Source organism: Meleagris gallopavo, chromosome 13, assembly GCF_000146605.3.
Source record: "Meleagris gallopavo isolate NT-WF06-2002-E0010 breed Aviagen turkey brand Nicholas breeding stock chromosome 13, Turkey_5.1, whole genome shotgun sequence".
Classification (NCBI taxonomy): domain Eukaryota; kingdom Metazoa; phylum Chordata; class Aves; order Galliformes; family Phasianidae; genus Meleagris; species Meleagris gallopavo.
The window spans coordinates 5,898,294-5,913,880 of record NC_015023.2 but is presented as its reverse complement, the minus strand read 5'-3'; the positions used below and the strand labels follow the sequence as shown (position 1 = coordinate 5,913,880).

At 39.6% G+C, this 15,587-nt stretch overlaps 2 long non-coding RNA genes across 3 annotated transcripts; one reads left to right on the top strand and one right to left on the bottom strand.

Annotated features, from left to right (window-relative positions):
* Window positions 1–7,027: 7,027 nt before the first annotated feature.
* LOC109369780 lies at window positions 7,028–15,203 on the top strand. The gene is made up of 2 exons (XR_004161178.1): window positions 7,028–7,350; window positions 10,104–15,203. It is a non-coding gene; the product is annotated as an uncharacterized LOC109369780 (long non-coding RNA).
* LOC104912948 lies at window positions 10,361–15,577 on the bottom strand. 2 transcript variants are annotated; one of them, XR_795033.3, is made up of 4 exons: window positions 14,973–15,577; window positions 14,760–14,887; window positions 13,094–13,164; window positions 10,361–10,448 (listed from the first exon to the last, which is right to left on the bottom strand). It is a non-coding gene; the product is annotated as an uncharacterized LOC104912948 (long non-coding RNA). The 2 variants fall into 2 exon arrangements; XR_004161177.1 differs by having other exon boundaries at window positions 13,094–14,887.
* Between the last annotated feature and the right edge of the window lie 10 nt (window positions 15,578–15,587).

Here is a 15,587-nt window from a genome sequence, read left to right as displayed (position 1 = left end):
ATTGTTCTGCAGGAGTTATATTAATTAACAGTTGATCTGGGAATTATTCTAGCAGATTGTGTACAGGGAGATCAAAAAAGAAATGGCACTGGTGGTTTTGTGAAACGAGTGAGGTGTCAGTGCTGTGCACTGATCTGAGCACACTGATGTCTAACAAGAGAGGAAAGGTGTATGCTGGGGGAAAGAGAGGGGTGAAAAAAAGAAAAGTTCGAGATGGTATTTGTTTAAAGCAAGAAATCAATCATGTGGCTCTTGTAAATGAGGATAAAACTACTCTCTCCAGCTGCATACAAATGGGAGAGCTTCTTGCACATTAAAATGGAACTGGGACTTTCAAGTACTTCACTCAATATGCAGAAAATGATACTGGATGTTGACAGCTTTTCTCCAAAAAGAAGACAGCTGTGGGGGTCCTTTTATTAGATTGCATAAAGAATCCTGAAGTGAAGTTTTCCCAAGTAAATAGGCAAATATTCAATAAAACAATCAAGTACTGTTTTTATTTCGCTGTTCAGTATGAAGTTTGTTACATTTCCAGCAAATAATACACAAAACCAATTCTTTTTTAGGACTGTGGGAAGTACTCACATATGACAAATGGTGATTGGTATATAGATGTGCTGAGCTGGTAATGTCTGTGTTCTCCAGAGCCTGTGAATCATCTGACAGTGCCAGTGTGATGTTCAAGTAGAACAATATTTTCCTTCTCCATTTAGGAACTTCCTGCCTTCTGCCCTAGAAACAGGGCAGACAAATCTCCTTAAAATTAGAAATGACCCCCTGTGAAACCATAAATCCTGTCCGTTCCCATCCTCTTTCTATTTCCCTGTATGAGCTATATATATTGCCCTTGTTCTTATACATGCTCCCTAAGCAGTGAGCTGAATTCTGGATTCAAACAGAATTACGTGCTAGCTTCTAGCTTACTTGAAACTGTTATCTGCATCTCTTCCTGGCTGACTCTGTCTCTGAAGGCAGCTCTTTAAGGTGTAGATGCAAAATGACCGTCAGGGAAGGAGTTTGTCATAGGAACTGCCTCTTCCATGTTCTAGTTAGCTGCTGAAGAAAAAAGCTTATTCTAAAGTAGTTTTGTTTCTTTTCATTTTCGGTTTGAGTCTTTTCCAGAGATAAATGAATAGTTTATTCTGTTGAAAGTGATGTCTGTATCTTCCATCAAGTATTTATGATCCTTGTGACCATGTGGGATGCAAAACAGTTAATAGGTGAACAGACTGAACTGAGATACAGCAGAACATCAGGGAAGACATAGTATAAATCAGACAGGTGAAGCATGGAGATGAAGATCAGCCTAGCAGCTCTTAATTTTCATTTCCACTCAAACTTCAACAAAGATGAAGTACTGCTCCAAGAAGCTGCTGCACTTTTCTTATGGTTTACTTGGCACAGACTCAAGAAGGGCCTTTCTTTTTTAGAGGAGGAATGCTTCTTCCCCAAAACCTTCTATATTATCCATCTTATTCTTTCCTATCTTAGTCAATTCCTGGAAATCAAGCATACCAGAGAATTCTTATTTGTCTTTCTGTTTGCTTGCAGAGCTACAATTAGGAGAGGTAATCCTTACGGCTTGGACTCCGACAAGTTATTCCACTTGCTTATTCTTTGTCTTCTGAAATACAGACGATTCTCTTTGACACAAAGGCCAGCTGAAGATTATTCTGTTCTCACTAACTAGTTGACTTTTGTTTCTTTATCTGTCAGCATTTAATGAAGGGTTATTCCCTATCTTAATTAGCCAGTACCAATTCTTCATCATATCTCTCCTAACCTCTTCTGTCATGTTTACCCAAGGCCCAGACTTTGACCTGTAGCTCAGCAAGGTACAAACTGTTCCCTGACTTGCCTTTCTCATCTATATCCCCAAAGCTAAAACCAAAAAGCTTTGGCCACTTTATTGCAATCTTACTGAATCTTATGCAGTATATCTGCAGGGGTTTCAATGCTACTTGGGACTTTGCAGTGCTAGAATTGCATAAGTATGTCATGAAAATACAGAAAGGAAGGGGAATAGGTTGGAGTCAAGTTAGCAACAAACACTGAATAATGGAACTGGAAAAATGCTGGGAGTCGCTTTAAGCTGGAAGCCTACATTAACATCTTTATTCTACAATTACATGGTATACTCAACGGTTCTTATTTTTGGTGGGTGTTGCGCAGTAAAGATGCATTAGAGTAATTATATTGTAATGACAGATCATGAGTTAAAGGTGTTGTGGATCTTGTTAGTATACACATCCGAAATTGTTTGGAGCTGACATGGGAGGTGTATCCACATGGAATTTGATAACACTGATATTGTAATTAAAGCTGAGGAGATGGGGTTTGTACTTATTTCCTACTGCTGCCTGTGAATATTAATTAGCTCATGTAATCACCTGACCCTAGCAATAATCAACTCTGTTAGTCAGAGCAGGAGGAAAAATGTAGAATTGCCCACTAAATATTTATTGAAAAAACTGAGATTAAAACAGCCCAGTTGTAATGGAGTACAGAGGCTCCTGGAAGCACAGGAGTCTCTGTTCTCCATTCCTGGTGCAAAAAAGAACAGAATCCTTCCAGTCTCCTCCAGCCTCTGCTTCATGGAGGACAAGGACACTTGCACCACAAAGAAGACAAAAACACACCTGGTTTGGCACACAAATGAGAATTATAGTCTAAAGAGATATCAGGTTTCTGATGACAGCTGAGATGACTTTTTGTTGCTTGTATTCCTGCCAGCGCAGGCTGTAAGGAGGAGAGGTGATCCCAAAAGGCAGAAAATGTAGATCTGAGCTGAAGGGCACTCCTAAGTCTGGACACCCTGGATATAAACTTATGTGACTCTTCCTGAGGGCTTCAGCATCACCCTCAGAAGAGGAAAATACCTTCTCTTGGCAAGTGATGAAGTGTTATGTGGGGAAAAACTTGTCTCTTCTACCAGAGAAAGCCCTAAGAATTAAACTAAGTAAAACTGAAAAGCCTATCCTTGAGACAGAATACATAAGTAATAAATGCTTTTGCATGGCAAAGCAGTCCCTTTCACAGCTCACACCAATGGTGTAGAGTGAGCTTTGGGGATACCCAGGAAAAAGGGGTTTCAGAGAGATTTGAATGCTTCCTTTTTAAAGATGGCAGTTTTTAAAGCCATTGAGAAAATGAAGAGCTGTCTGTACCTGTAGCATAGCTTGGTAGCTCTGTTTGTCTCCCTGTTAGGTTCTGGTCTTGTTTGCTGCAGCAGCAGTCTTTCTAATGGTTTCCTGATAAAGCTCATTAGAGTGTTCAGATTTTTGTCTCCTTCGGCTCTTCCCATCACAATCCCCTCCCCAGTCATGAGGCTCTGATCACCCGTGGTATATAGCCTTCAGAGTCTGTGTGGAGGGGCAGGCTGTGCTGGAAATGTGGTGCATACTGAATCGCTTCAGGGTTGGCTAGGCAGTAATTCTCAGAAGAGGTGGCAGAGCACGGTGCTGCTGTGTGCTGGTGCCTTGCTGCTGCTCTGCTGGAGATCCGTGAGCAGCAACAGCACTGCAAGTCCTTCTTTCCTGACAGTGCTGCAGTACCTGTATCTTAATCAGTCAGTGTCAGACAGTGTCACAGGCTCCGAATGCTTCTCTAAGCAAAGCACAGCACAAATACCTCCCTGCTGCTTGTAGCTTAGGTTACCATTACCAGACTAAGCTCCTGATGTAACAGTTAAATGCTCCAGAGCAGCTGAAATCCTCAGGCACATTGGTGCCAATGCATGTGCAGAGCAAGGCACCCTTCGGCCCACACCAGAAGGTTTGTGTGCTCTCATGACTCTCGCTGCAGCTGCCACTCCAGTAGTGACAGCACAGGCGGAGGCAGAGCTGACAAAGGATCGCTGGTGTGGCTGATGCCATTTCAGTCGTGTATGTTATAGGGAATGAAGAAATCTTGTATATCTTATATCAAAATACTATGTGCTCCTCAGGATATCTGATTTGTAACTTTCCTGAATGGCATGATTGAAATTGGAAAGGACCAAGGGGGAAACGTATTCAAAATGAAACAGTGACATAAATAAGATTTTTAGAGGAAACAACTGAGCAGCTGACAATAGGTAATAATTGCAGCTCCATCAAAGTTAGAGAGGTTTACTGTTCCCAGCAGTGAATGTAGCATCAAAGGGAATCCTAAACCTGAAACACTTGGAAAGAAGTGAGTTATCAGCAATACAAGGTGATTCCTGTAAAGAACAAAGAGAACGTTTTGTGAGCAGGACAGCCTGCTCTGCCCCTACTCAGAGGCAGAGTGCTCTTCCCTGAGCATGCTGAGGTTAAGATTGGGCTTTTATGTCTTTTGCTGTGTTTGTATTTTCCTCAAGGCCTGGTACCATTGAGGTATGGAAAAATAGGGCTCTATTTTTCAAAGAATTACTTAAGTTGCATCTGTTCAGAGGATCTTGCCAGAGAAGTCTTCAAGTTCCCTAGGTTAGACCTGTTGTGTTAACAGAGAAATCTGCTGAACCTTGGCGTAATAGGCACTGAATATTTACAGCAGCTTTATTGAAATTTTGGTGTTAAAATACTTTACTGAATAACAGCCAGCAATCATGAATTTCAGTAATTTGAATTTTAGTTTGTCAGTTATCTTTTGAGTGTTCTTCTGATGCTGTATAGCTGCTTGTGTGTGGAAGAAAAATAACATTGCTTGGAGCTCTGGCCTATGTTTAATTAACGTGGAAGTGCAGAGGGGTGATGATAACTTTACACTAGGTGTTCCAATTTGTCTGGGTCAGTCTGTGCACTAACATAACTATCTTCATGTGCAGAGGAAGGCAGGTGGGGTTTTACTTTTGTCTTTGATTTCCATTGACAATATTCCTTCTGCACCCTTTTAGACCATAAGCATTCACCCGTTCCTGGGGCTGGGTTACAAGAGTGGCTCAATGTGGTATATCCTCCACAGCCTTAGAACCAATCTTACTCAGGTCTTTCTACTTGATTGTATAATAACAATTTTAAGATGTATCTTTCCACACGTATTCAGAAAAGGATGAAGAAATAGTGGTGTTTTTATTATATGCAAAAGGCTATTCACCCACTGAGCTGTTGTCGAATTGAGACCTTGTTCAGAAACAAGATAATCAGTAAAAACAGTATGCTCAGTTTTCATCTTTGAAATCTTACACAGACTGTGAGTGATTTGGGAATGAGAAAGACAAAAATGCTTAAATACTGCATATTCAGAGGTCTCCGATTTAGTAAAATGTTATGGCTTTACGACGCTGCCTTGTAACTCATTTCATCTACCCCAAGAAGTAAAAAGACGGTGTTTCAGGGGCTGACTGCAGAGGTCGTAACCTTCTGTACACAATATATTGAGCAATTCCATCATTCTTGCATTGAAAGTGGATTTAGACTGACATAGCAGAATAGAAAAAATGCTTAATAAACTAGGAGTTTTATTACACACACACACCATCTTGTAGGTATGCATTCAGCAAAGAATGGGTGTGACACTGTAATAGGTACACTAAAAAGGGCAGTCTATTCCCATTAATATCTGCATTCAACACACTGAGATTAAAAAAGACTGTTCTCACTTATTCTGCTATTTATCCTGATCAGCTTTCTGTTTGTTTAGAAAGCAAAACAAATTATGCAAAGTTATTAAAACAAGTTATGCAAAGTGATAAATATGAAATTTAAGAGACAGAATTTTTTAAGAGTAGTGGTAGATGCTGTGCTCTGAGCCAAGTAAGGGATGGAGGAGGCACTGTCCTGGCAAGCATTGGTCTGCGTGCACATCCTCTGGTGAGGAGAGAAACTTTCCGTTGTGCTGCCCCTCCAGCTTCCTCAAGAGCAACCAGGGTGAGTGCTTCCAGGGGCCAACTCATCAGCCCATGTGCTGAATCAGCCCAAGAATTTTTAGCTACAGGAGAAAAATGCATCACACCAGAGGACTTTCTCCTTGAAGAGAACTTCAGCCTATTCTAATCAGAGATGCAAATTACTGAGGTATTCTGGGCTCCTTTAACCATTCTCAGCATTTTATTGCAAAAAGAAATGGAAATCATGGTCATGCACTTCTCATCTTAGGCAAAATCGTAGTTAACCCTTTGATGTAATTAAAATACATAGGGAGGTCTCCTAGACTTTAATCTCCTTGGTAAGAAAAGCAAGAAAACCGTAGTATGCCCTAGGAGAAGCCTTCCAGCTGTCTCCTGCCCATTTTCCAGATGCTCACTTGAGCTGTAGGAGCTGTGGACCAATTTCACCAACAGATCAGTCTCAACTTTTGAGACTCTTGGGCCTGAGCTGATCCTCTAAAAATCAGGACCAAGGATAGGATGCTGAGTTTTAAATCCAGGGCTTGAAGGCCTTAACTGTTGATTAGAACGCAGAACCATCCTTCCATTATAGAGAAGTTCCTCACCATAAGTAATTCTTCATTGTCATCACTTGTTTGCTAATTGCTTTTGCTTTGCAGTCTGACTTTCATTATCACGTTGTATAACCACTGCTACCTTACTTCTCAACCATATGTTGTCAGTTGTACTTTTTCTTCTTGTCATTGCATTATCGTCATGCTCTAAGCTGTTTATGAGTTTTGAAGTATGAAATTTTGGTCTTGCTCAGTTTTAAGCTAACCCTGCTGCTTAAATGAAGGAACATCGCATTTACCATACAGAGAGATTTATTTAAAAGCCAACTGTGAATTACACTGAGGAATCTGCAGTAAACCATGACAATAAATAATGAGAGAATGTTTGCCTGGAGGACTTGTCCCTAATGAGGTTTGGTCTTAAATAGGCATTCTGTTTGGAAATCAGATACCTTTTTGTTTCTTGAGGTTTTCATGTTTCTCCCTATTAAGTAGGGTTTTCTGAGAGATTTTGTTAGTAACTGACCATGGGGTCAGTAATCGTTATACTTTACAGGAAAATGTGTGACTATGAAAATACTTGGTGGGAGGATGGGACAGAGGGGAAGGAAGGGGGAAATAATAATGTTATGTCCTATTTACATGCAATTCCAATTTCTGATATTTATTTGCTTGTTTGTAACCTAAAAATCTTATCAAGATAGCACAGTTGGGTTTTCCTCCTTACAAAACAATATTTCTTAAAATGAGATTATGCCGTTAAGTATAAAATATTATTAGGGTTCATATTTCTACTCTGAAATGCACCTCCTTATATTGTTACAGTCTTGTGTAGGAGCTGTTCTCAAATAATCTTTCCTCAATGACAGTAGTTCTCCCTCCCAAACTCCTTTTCTTTCTGTGTGCCAACCTTGCTGTCTGATTGTTCACTCACATACAGGATCTATGCTCATACAGAATTACAGCAGCAACTTGGATGAAAATGTGCCCCCAGTATTCCAGAAGGTCAGTCCATTGCTTTGTAAGGTACACAAGAACAATCTTCCAGCACTGTATTTGGGACAGATTCTATTATAGGAGAATATGTGGAATCAAAACAGAGGTATATATGGTGCATGCACAAAGAAAATCTGTAGAAAATGATGCATGATCTCTTTTGGGAGAGGTAGGTGCAGTTCTCCTCACTCTTTGTAACCCTTGGTGCCACATATCTTGAAACTGTATGTTACTTTCCGGTCTGTAAAAAGTACTGTGCTATTTCCTTAAATCTTAGTGCAGGAGCAAGAAACGCACTTTCTAGTTGAGCATTGAAAAGCATGACAATGACCACCTGGAGACCTGGTGTCTCTCTCCAGTTCATTAGGTCTGGAGACTTATTTGCTGAATGCTCCTTTAGGTACCAGAAGGTAAATGGATAGCCTGGTAAGAGGATAGGAAAGTTACCAGATCTTGAAATTCTCCTGTGGACAAATTCCCACCTATTGAAAGGTAGCTGGAGTATATGGCAGGCCACAACTATCAAAAACAACATGTTTGACAGACGTTTTGTTTGGATCTTTCAGGCTAAATTAACTTCCACCCTGATTTCTAACAACTGTTTGGGATGAAGTCCTGCTCTGCTCATTAGCAGCTTGTTCCTATACTGGGCAGAACTCTACATAAAATAGAGGAAAGAGGGGAATAATATTATTAAACTCCTAAATTAAATAAGCTCTCACATGATCTAAAGCAGCCCAACCATTTACTTACTGCAGTGAGCAGCATGTCCTCAAGTTATAGAGAATGACAGTGGAAAAATCTTTCTCTCTACCTCAGCTGCACATCTGATAGCCCTGAGGCAGAAGACAGGTTTGAAAAGCATCTTACCATTAGCTGTGCAGTGTCTGGCTATTCAGGTGGTGCATGATTTGGCAGCCAAGTTAAAAAAAAATTCAAGGCAAAAAAAAAATTGCTCCTTTCCTCCTCACCTTTGGCAACATCTGCTTGAGTGACAAAGTAGCAGTAGCTCTGCACTCCAAAACCTAGTTTTATTTCTGACTTGCATTCAGTGTGCTTGGTAACTCTATGCTTTGCACTGACCCAACTGTTTTAACCTCTCACAGTGCAAGGAACTACATAATGTAATACTCAAATAAAAGATTGTAAGAGAATATGTTAAGCTGCAAGCTTAACATATCCCTCTGATTACTTTATAAGGGAGAGTTAGGTTACTTTAAAAAAAAAAAAAATACCCCGGTGGCCTCATTGTTTTCCAGGCATCTTTCTAGATAAACTTCTTCTATGGTAAAATCATTATGAAGTAGAAATACAGCCTCTCCAAGGGCTACCTTGAAAATCTAGTCTAATATAAAGAGCTATAACACAGTAATGAATCCTGTAGGCAAAATAGGGCTTGTTTTGACTGACTTTATAAAGTGAGGAAATGGGAGAAAACTTACCATTAGGAGAATGTGTAAAACTGTATTTTGGGATGTTACAAAGCCAGGGGGTCTCTCAGAAGGCTGGAGCCCAAACTCTAAACTGAAAAACACTTGAACTTTGTGAGATGTGAGCTCTTATCTACACTGTATGTTTGAAAAGGAAAAGGTAGTGCTGAGAATGCTGATGCTTGAATATCTCTGAAATTTAAATCTGAAGCTAGTTTCAATTTTTGCCTCTTCATGGCAGATGCAGCATTTTTGTGCTTTCATTCCTTCAGAGGCTGTTGCAGGGTGCATGTTCTGAGATAAAAGAGGCTGTGAGTATTTTACTGCTACAAAGGAAGAATGTCCCTTCCCAGTCCCCTACAGCTACATCAGGGCCTCTGATAGGTGACAAAATAACAAGTATACTTCCACCAGAGAAGCATAAAGAGAATCCAGGCCAATATGCCCTCACAGATTTCTCTTAGAATACTTACCGCGAACTCTTTATATGCAAGGATAACACAAAGACAAGGCCCTCCTAAAAGAAAACTTGAAACCAGCTGGTGGGGTAGAAAGGGAATGAGGAAAAACTAATTCTTAGTCAAAAAAAGCAAATTTCTTTTTGAGAGCAAGACAAAACAGGTAGCTAAGTTAGAGATTCTGTGAGAGTTTAGCAAGCATACAGAAGTATATACACAGTACTGAAAATTAATTGATCTTTGTGTGTAATGGGGAATTTTGGATGTTTGTAGGTAGTAGAAATGCTGCCATTTCAAAGAGATTGTAACATGATTCAGTGCCTTAACAACAAACTTATAAAACAAACTTGTAACAACTGTACTTCAGAAGTGTACCTAATTTCTTTCCAGCCAAGCAATAATCTCTACGAATGAACCCATTTGAGTAGTAAAATTATACTAGATGAATGTCAAAGATCATCTTTGGTCCATTCTGAGAATATTAGCAGTTACTGTAGCAGAAGTGGGATTTGTGGCTTAGTTGGGTTTTGTTCCTTTTTATTTTTTTCTTTGCTTATTGGTTTTATTTAATATCTGAAAGTGCCACATGGTGCCCTGCTGCCCAGGCATAAGGTTTAAAGTTTTTTGTTGGTGGTGGCTTTTATTTATTTTTGGCTGAACCAGTTGGTGGCACCAACACCACACACCCTCTTATGATTTTGTTTGTTGCTGGTGGTATTTGGTATTGCTTGTTTCTTTTTTGTTGTTTTATTTTTGTAAGCTATGCCTATGAAAAGCTCTGATTGTATGTTGCCAGAATGCCTGTAGAAAGCTTTGGGGCTGCTTTGGGTCAAATTTTATTTTCTCATAGCTGATGGTGTTTTTCTTTGGACAGGGCAAAACCACACAGACAGCATACCAAGATGAGCCTGAGGTAAGTACACCAAGCGTTGACATTTGTCACTTGCTGCTACCAAGAGGCAAAAAATGGCATTCATGAGGCAAGGATGAGAGCATGAGCATGTACTTAAACAAAGCATTTTCTGACGAAGTATGCAGTTCTCTGTTGTGGTGGCTTCTTTCAATAGCCGCTTCCTGTCATCGTGCTGCTAAGCTTCTAGTAAACACTGTCACCGCTTTTGTAACATTTTATAAGCTCCTTTCCACTTCAGCATTAGGAAACTCAGCTCTACTCTCTCCAGGTATTCCCAGTTGGTTCATAATGTCTCTTGTCATTCTCCTGTAATGGTAAGAAACTGTTCATTACTTCAGATCAAACTGTGCCTTTTAGGCTGGTTATAGCACTGTGAATGGTACTCCAGTGGCTTATTTGATTGATGAGTTGTAATAACTGCTTTTGGATCCCTTTGTTGTGACAATAGTTCTTCAGCTTCATCCATGTATAATAAATAGCCTAACAAACACATTATTTCATTTCTTTATTAAGTCATTAATTACACTGCAAGTTCTTTAACTGCAGCAGAAGAGTTTCTGGATAAAACCAACTTATTGTCATCATTGTTGAATGCACTACTCTTACATGGACTATGTGGAAGTAAATCTATACGTAACAGAACCTGCTAACACCACCAGTCTTTTCACTTAACACTTTTAGTCAAACCACATTTTATCTAACCTGGAACTATTTGTTTGTTTTGGTAATAGAAAGATCAAAATGTTCTTTTTAATGCTTTTGTCATGGATTAAGAGAGAATGTATGGGCCACATGTTCAAGTAAGCCAAAAGCTGTATTTCTGTAAAAATGGATGAACCCAAAATTTTCCTGAGTTTCAATCAGTTGTAACAAAGAGAAAATATAGAGAATACAGACAGTACAAATACACAACAGCTGTTTACATATAAACACATGCCATTCAGCTAGTCAAAAAATTATTCAGACACCACCATTTCAAAGGCATATTACTGACATATGGTGTCTGACATGTTTCCACAACTGAGTACACTGGCTTTGATGACAACCATGAAAATCACATCTTTCCATGTGAGCAGTTATCAGAGAAACAGTCACATGAAGACTATTCTTACTGATTCGAAAGGACTGCAAGAACCAAGGTAAGTCTTCTAGCTTTTCAAAACACCAGCCTCCTTTGCTTCAACCATTCCATACCCTGTTCCTCACCTCACAATGGGACCCCATGAACAGCAGAGCATAACTGCTGCTGCTATTGAGCTGTTCTCCCAGAGGCAGGCAAACAGACTCAATTAGACACAACAGGCTATTCCCAGAGCTAGTCTCCAAACTGACAGCTTGAGATCCTTGGCATATGGCTTGCGGTTTCACTGTGTACGGAAGGTTACTATTTTGTTATAGGAAAACTAGATATTAAAGCCTCCTGTGGAGCTGAGTCAGGTTAAGGCAGGGCTAGATACTCAAGTCTTCTAGCCCTGTCAGGACTTGAGGATATCTCAGTGGAAAAAGGTTTCTGGCTCTGCAGGCCAGAATCTCAAGTACCAACTTAGAGGTTGACAAAAAATACCTCGCCCCTGTAACTCATATGTGGGCTTAGAAGGGGAATTGAGATTTTTGCTTTAGAATTCACTGCCCAAATTTTGTTTACACTCCCAAGGGGGCAGTTGCTCAGCTCAGAGCCTATCAGAGCAACAATAAAATAAAGAAAGGCAATACTGAAATTTACACAGACACCAACTTTGGAAGGCCAGACTGTTTACAGAATGCTCTGCCAGCATATATAAATAAACAATTCATTTATAAAAAACTAAACATCTGCACAAAACTAAATTAGCGCAATTGAACTCCCTTCTCCCACCACTTAATTCGCTTGTCCTAAATAAGTATTTTTCTCTATTAAATAGTAACATACTTCTCCCTGGGAATGTGCCTGAGTCTAGCAGTTCATTCATCATTATAGGCCTCAAACTCCAGTCAGCTGAGGAATGTTTCCCTATGACTACACTAAATTAGGAACATTTCCAAAGCATTATTCTTTCTCTGGCCCTTTTCAGAGTCTGTTGCAGTACCCTTGCTGGTCCCACTGATGCATGGACAAGGCTTTCTGCTCATAGCTGCCTCATATCCCACCACACTGCAGCACAGCAAGCAAGCTGCCCTCCCTCTGTAGGGACACAAAGACTGCCGCTCAGCTCGAGGTGCTGAAGACACACTAACTGACATTCAGTGTAAAAATGCTAACTCTTGCAATCAAACCCGCAATTCACTTTGTGTTTTCTGTACTTGAAGTCCCAAGCTTTCTCTTTTTAAGTAAAAATACTGTTAGCATACATAGAATTTCCATGTTTTATTTTATCAGCCTGTGTTCTCCCTGGTGTAGAACAGAAAGAAAAAAGGGCCGTATATTTTCTTTAAGTCACCAGTTGGTCCTCCTTTAAGGACCTTGTAAGACAGTTTTTTTGTGTATTGTTTCTCTGCATATGTGGGCAGCTTTACTACTTCATCCCCCTCAGGACCACTTAACAACATCAGCAAAGCAATTAAGTGTAGTTTTCAGGAAAATGCCAGAGGCATTACACTGTCTGGATGGGAGTCTCAACCCAATTATTTTCAGCTAGTTGTGAACTGTGGAAAGTGGACTTTACTTCATTATAACTTCAGTTCCCACTGATTAAAAGTCTAGTGTGTTACAGACAGTAAGGAAAAATGAAAACAATTAAACTTTCCGTCAATAAAATGGCTGCATATTCTTCAACATAGGAGTTTACTTCTCTCCAGAGAAGTGATTAAAATGAACTGATTGAACTATAATTTGATTGACTGAAGAGCCTCAATCCATTGCACTAAAGCTTAAATTCCATCTTATTGCTCTATTTAACTCTGAATATAAAAAAATTACTGACAGTCTCACAAACCTCTTACACAGTCATCCAGTTGAAATTTTTACTACTCACAGGCTGTGGTAGATTCCATTCCTTTTCTGCATGATTCACAACAGACTGATGTTGAAAATTGGCAAAGACCCCTAAGAAATGACATTAATATAGCTTTAAAATCTTTATCTGGTACCTATGACATAATAGTCATTTGGGGATTCTAAACTCACCCACAGATAGAGTTGACCTAAGAAAATGAAAAAGGATGATATTCAGGTTGTCTACAGCTGTTGCAGCAAGAAAATAATCTCCTCATGAAAACCAAAGCCATGAGGCTTCCATGTGGTAGGAAGCCTCCTACCCAAGATCTGCTTTCAGCAAGGTGTGAAGTTGCCAGATGCACAGGTTTGTTTGCATACATATATGTGCCTCTTTCCTTCAAGGAGATATTAAAGAAAGACACACATTAGCCTGGTCTCAGTGGTAAATTGTGCTGGCTAAGAATCAAGATGCCTAGGTTCCCAGGCAAACATCATTTTCTTTGGAACTTGGGGCAAATTTCTACAGTGTGTTTATTCTACAAGACTACCATCTCTACAGATGAGTAACTGTCCTGCCAAATTCTGAGACTCCTGGTGCACTAACAAAAGCTAGTCAAGAAACATTAAGACAAGCATGCTTTCATTGACAAGCTACTATGATACAGAAAATACCCAACTCAGCATTCACTGCTCTGAAAATTTAACTGAAATGACATTCCCCTTTAGAAGGTTGCCACTCTATTGTTTGACATTTTGTTTCTCTATTTCTACTTCATATTTTGAACTAAAACACAGCATTTGAAGTACAGCTGTACTGCACTAAAATCGAATTGGAATATATTATAGCTTTAAATTAAATTATGTTGGTAATTAATTGAATGAGGCTGGGTAAGATGAGCAAATAAAGATGGGCAACAAGCACTGGGTTAAATTCTTACATGCTTCCTTTCACAGGCAGCTCAAACTGCCTGTGAAACAAACTCAAAACAAAAGGAAGGCAGTGGATATTTTTCTGTTAACATCAGCATTTGTTACTGAGCTCATTCTGCTGTTGAGCTTCACACTTCTGGCTGTGACTGACCTACAACGCTAGCTTCACAAGCGAGCCATAGATCTAACGCAAACAGTTCCAACCTTTAGATACTGCCAAACCCGGCCTTACAGGGATTTCTGACCACACTCAAGGGTCACTAATTCACTATATTGTTTGGTTCTACTATGCATAGTTTATACCACAAACATGAAATTCTCCGTGTTTGTTAGCCAAAAGCTACAAAGACTGCACTAGAGTCACTAAGGGAATATTGCTGCACTAAGGTAAAATGCTGCCTGTCTAACATAGAAGGTCCACTTTTTCCACTTTTGACTAATTTTGTAACATAACTCTCAATAACTGCCTTGCATTACTGGCCTTTTCTTTTGTCTCTCCCTTCGTTTTGATTACCAAATACTATGTTATTCTCTACTTCACCTCAACTAACTAACTGTGAATGACAAATACACAGTAACAGGAAAGGAGACAAGGGCAAATGCTCAACCACAAATTCCTAGGTGCCTCTAGAGACTGCAGGATGTTTGTTACATTCCCTGTTACCAGTTTTATGTTACACACAACAAAGGCACTTTGGGCACTAAACAGCCTAAATGCCTATTTGAACCTTTCAGTTCTTACATAGATACACTCTCGCAATTTACAAACCCACCTTTGTCTGCATAACAGCTGCATAAGAAGGAGCTGTGTTTGAAGTCATTTTCTTGCAGAACAAGAAACATTTTTGACAGCAAAAAGACAAGCCCCAAGCGTGAAAGTAGCCCCAAGTCTTCTCTTTCTCTGAAATTAGAACGTGGCATTTATTTGTCTTTCATAGTGCTCCTACAGCCATGGCAGCAAACAGCACATGGGCAGGGTTTCTTACCATGCTGACAGAACAGTCATGAGTAAGCTGAGCAGCATGCAAACAATGTCAAGATGAAGGCAAGGCCTCCTTCCAAGTCCAACCTGTGAGAAGCAGATGAAGAGGCATTTCCTCACTCAAGCAATTGCTTAATATATGCCCCTCCCTGCAAAGCATCATCAACTGTATGGTCAGGAACTTGCCAACACCTCCACCAAACTACACTGGACATCCGGGGAGGGAAAAAAAAAAGAATGATTCAAATGGGTGTGATACACTTTCTGCATGCAGGATCAGCATTTTCTCTTTTCAATATCAAGTTGATTTCAAATATCTGTAATTATGAAAATATATTAAAATGTATTAGCCAGTAGATTTATGTTTGAAAGATGCCATTTTAATTACACAGAGGTCATAATTCTCACTTTTTGAGGAAATGTGATTACTGCAATTTCTTCACTGAGTTATAGTTTCACTACTTAAGAAAACATTATTTAAAGGGCAGAGTGTTAGCCACCTACACCACACTGATGAAAATCCCAGCAAAACATAAGCAAACACTTGAATACATTCTTCCTAGCAACCAAGGTCTTTCATCAGAAAAGCAGCATTTTTTTTTGTTGACTTGTGTTGTTT